This window comes from Ooceraea biroi, chromosome 8, assembly GCF_003672135.1.
Source record: "Ooceraea biroi isolate clonal line C1 chromosome 8, Obir_v5.4, whole genome shotgun sequence".
Lineage (NCBI taxonomy): Eukaryota > Metazoa > Arthropoda > Insecta > Hymenoptera > Formicidae > Ooceraea > Ooceraea biroi.
Window position 1 is genome coordinate 2400618 of NC_039513.1, and position 4405 is coordinate 2405022.

Below are 4405 nucleotides of genomic sequence, written 5' to 3' on the forward strand. Positions count from 1 at the left end.
ATTTCGTTGTGAAAAGAGGGTAGGGGAGTAAAAGTAGCTGCATTATGTCCAACGAATTGTTGGCTTGCTGCTATCATAATAATAATTCTGTCCGTCCATCAGACGTTGCCAGTGTCCGCGATGATATTACGTTGAATTAAAATTACCTGGCGAATATCTATACTTGTTATTGACACACACCGCGCGTACAAGATGTTTATATCGTTCGTTGTGAGAAGATATCACATGCCCCAAGTGGTCGAGTTGGTTAAGACGCCCGCACGGAATGAGGGAGGTCCCAGGTTCGAACCCTGGCATGGGGTGGTATTTTTTCACAACGAAATACTATTAATTACAAATTCTTCATTAACCATGGAGTATTTTCATCTAATTATTTCCGTAAAAGAGATCACTACGTTATAAAGTCTAACGATATGTTGGCGCATAGTTGGGGGTAGAGGGGTAGGGGAGTAAAAGTAGCTGCAGTATGTTCAACGAATTGTTGGCTTGCTGCTATCATAATAATAATTCTGTCCATCCATCAGACGTTGCCAGTGTCCGCGATGATATTAGGTTGTATATAAATGAATTTCTGTATTACATTCAATACATTGGCCTTTGATAGTGTTACGTCCAGAGCTCCGTGAGCTCGAGGAAGGGCGCAACCAGACGCCTCTCGAGGTTCGTTGGCACTTAGCCGCAAAGCCTCGAGTCGAGCCGACCGATACGCTCCGTTGTTTTAAGGGTCAACGACCAAGGTCGATCTACTCGAACAATCGAAACGATCAGCTCGTTGGTCCCTTTTAGGTAAGGGAAATGAATCCCTATTACCAGGGATAGGACCTGTACAATTCGTTGTGAGATGGAGAGATGGATAGAGGTGAATTAAATTAACATTACTTCTCTTTTTAAGAAAAATAATACATTATATATTTTTTATTTTTCTTTAGTATTTAAATTACAAATTTGGGTTGGTTCTCATTAGGATACAAAAATATTAATAACTAAAACTTATTAAAATAATCGCGAGAATGTTTGAGGATAAAATTACAATTTGCGTTGGTTCTCGATAAAATACAAAATATCAATAAATTAAAACTTTTTATATTAAATTACTCGTACATAATATATAAAAAAAATGATTCTATGCGCTGTGGGAAATATGTGCTGAGTCGTTAATAAAAAATGTTTGAATATATGTGGCGGGGATTAAAACAGGGTGCTGTCTATTTCGAGTGATCAGAGGGACTACTGTGTTGGGTGTTACATCACTGATAACACTCCTTGGAGTGGCTAGGTCAACCGGATCGGGTCCAAGGACGAAAGCAAAAGGAGGAAGAGGGAGGGTGAATGAGGGGAAACAATCCAAGATGCGCTCTCGCAAGGCTTCACGCCCAGCCTGGTAGAGCTCCCTCAGTTCACTGAAGGAAGGGAAGGTTACGTCGTGGATATCGACGGGTATCGGGATGGAAGATACTGGGGAAGGATTTGGGAATTCTTCGAGATCAGACGGAAGGAGGTACTGATCACATTCGGAAGGAGAGGGAATGGGAGAATACCATCTAGGGGACAATTCAGGCAGAGTGTCAGTGGTGTACCTGGGAGGTGAGGGTGGTTCGGGATATGTTGACGAGGATGGTGAAGCGAAGGTTTCCTGGGTGGTAGTAGGGTAAGATGGATGTGTAATTCCGCAGACAGTGCAGATGCTACAGGGGGACCGCGGTGTGATTATAATTGAAGTATTCTGCGTGTGATGAGGTGTCGATGTTTCTGGGGAAGCTGGCCCTTGGTTGTTTGAAATATGTTCTGAAGGCGAAGTTCCGTCTCCGCAGTTTAAATGAGCCACTTGAAAAGGAAAGAATGGAAATAAAATTTTGCTCGGTATTATTATAAATAAAAAAAACCTGAAGGTAATAGTCGGTGAAGATGGATAGGAGCGAGAGAGAGAAAAGTAAAGCTAGTGTGCCGGTTGCACTTACTTTTTCGCTGCTGGAAAAAATCTTCAGCTGAGGTATATGATATAAGTTGTCGCCTCTGGCCAGGGAGCCAATCCGTCCGGTGGATCTTCGGATCGGAGACACTGACTCTAGGTTTGGTTATAGAATTGTCGCGGCTTTCCGTGCACGGAAGCGAAACTTTCGTACGTTAATACGTGCTAGCTTGATCCAGAAGAGAGAAGAGACCTCCGGAGTGGATCACTCCCTTTATATAGGGCTAAAAAGCCTCAGGGTGGGATTATTCCGATTCTGGAAATTGTTTCTTTCGTGAACTAGTTGTCGCTTTAATAATTATTACGGTATCGCCGGACAGTTTTATGATAATCATTTTCGGGAAACTAAGTGTGGCACTTGTGATAGACCACCCTCTGACTTCCCGAATATGACAATCCAGACGTTAATTACGTTAGTCTGGATTTATTTATAACGTCTAACTGGTTCATGTGTGGCCATGAGTGCTCTAATTCTTGGTATTAGAGCTAGGCGAATAAATTTATTGCCTTCCAACGGGTGACATTTTTTAAGTGCCGCCTCAATTTTTCCAGATCTGCGGCAATCTTCGTCGCTAGATATGTTTCATCATTTAAGTGGTTCGGCTGGGTACAGGCGTCAAGTCTCCTGCCCCCCTTTGCTTCAAGAGGTTTCGTCCGTCATCTGAGACATTTTTACCGTGGACACGTGGCCCCCTGTACACCCGCGTCCGCACTTATCGCCGCGTAGGAAGAGATTCATTCAACTATTACATTTTTCCTCGAAATGTGTTATTTCTTTTGGGAGCAAGGAACCGTGGAGTCTCTTGGACGTAACAATAGTTAAAAATGGTCTTCCTGTAGTTCTGTCAATTTTGGCATTCTTGAAACTGAAGGCACATGGCAATTTAAGATCGTTATAAATCGTATAATAAATTTTGTCACACCAACCAGGTTCTAAAACTTCATACGTCCTTTCTTTATATTCTTTTAATTGAACTCCTAATTTATTCAATTCTACGCAGCTCAAATGAATATTTTGTCTCAAATCTTGTAAATCTTTGTAATGGTTTTTTGGTACTTTCATTGACCAGTTCAGATCTTTATTGCATTTTTTTTATTTTTTTGGAATCCTTGGCATATGTTCATCATGGATATGATACGAAAACCTGTTATTGAATTGTTATTAATCGTTCCACGATTTCGTGTAATATATTGATAAATGTAATCTTTATCCATTTTATTATTTGTTAAGTTAGATGCTTCCTGCCAAATCTGATCGTTATATGGTAGATATTTACCATCTTTCAAGAAATTCCAAGTTTTGAAAAGATTATATAAATTATCACAGCTCAGTCGTGGTCGTTTAGGCATAATGAAAGTTAAATTTGTACAGACTAGATCGAACTAGATTGATGCTCATAAAATAATCAAAATGGACTAGATCGAAACTACTAAACTATATAAAAGTACCCTATATATCTTACATATTACATATGTACATATGTACATAACTAATACTACATGCTAAGTTCTAGTAAATCGCTACATTTGTAAATTTAAGCCGTGATGGAGAATTCAGAGAAACATAGATGCAACGCATCCATTACCAAAACTGTCAAAAATACCCTGAAAATAAAAAGTGAATAATAAAAAACTGAATGATGAGTTATAGATCAATTATTATTGAAATTTTAATGTTCACATATTACTTATTAAGTTTTAGAAGTATTATTTTTTTGTCGATTAACTCTTAAGCAATTACGGGTTACAAAGTGATCTAACCTCACAAATAGACATAACCTCACAAATTCGACACAAGTATATCGATATATTATTTGGTATTCATTCAGTAATTAGTAAGTATTTTTTCTTCTTACAATAGTTTTTTAATCCTACTATACTTGTGTCGAATTTGTGAGGTTATGTCTATTTGTTAGGTTAGATCACTTTGTAACCCGTAATTGCTTAAGAGTTAATCAACAAAAAAATAATACTTCTAAAACTTAATAAGTAATATGTGAACATTAAAATTTCAATAATAATTGATCTATAACTCATCATTCAGTTTTTTATTATTCACTTTTTATTGTCCGTATTAACTTATTACTGTTTTTTAACTATGAAACCAGTCAAATAACGTTATAACCATTCGCTTCTCATGAGGAACTACAGACTTCTATTAATATTGTTACGTCCGGGCAGCGAATTCCGCTCGACACGCACGCTCGCGAATCGCACTCGCTCACACACTCGCGGAGGCGCTCGCGCACAAAGAAAACGACACTATTACAAAATAACGACCGAGCTTTATTAATAGTAAGAGCGAGATACAACACGTTCGTCACTTATCAGATCACGTCCGAATCTGTTACTTCGCTGTTGTTTATTATTCCCTCTGGCGACCCGTCGCCAGGAGGCTCGCGTCTTCCTCGCCGACGGCCGATCCGACGACGCTCA

The 4405-nt window shown here is 39.0% G+C and overlaps 1 non-coding gene across 1 annotated transcript; it reads left to right on the plus strand.

The window, feature by feature from the left end:
- The first annotated feature begins 228 nt into the window (after positions 1–228).
- On the plus strand, positions 229–302 carry Trnas-gga. Its single transcript has one exon. It is a non-coding gene; the product is annotated as a tRNA-Ser (tRNA).
- The last annotated feature ends 4103 nt before the right edge of the window (positions 303–4405 follow it).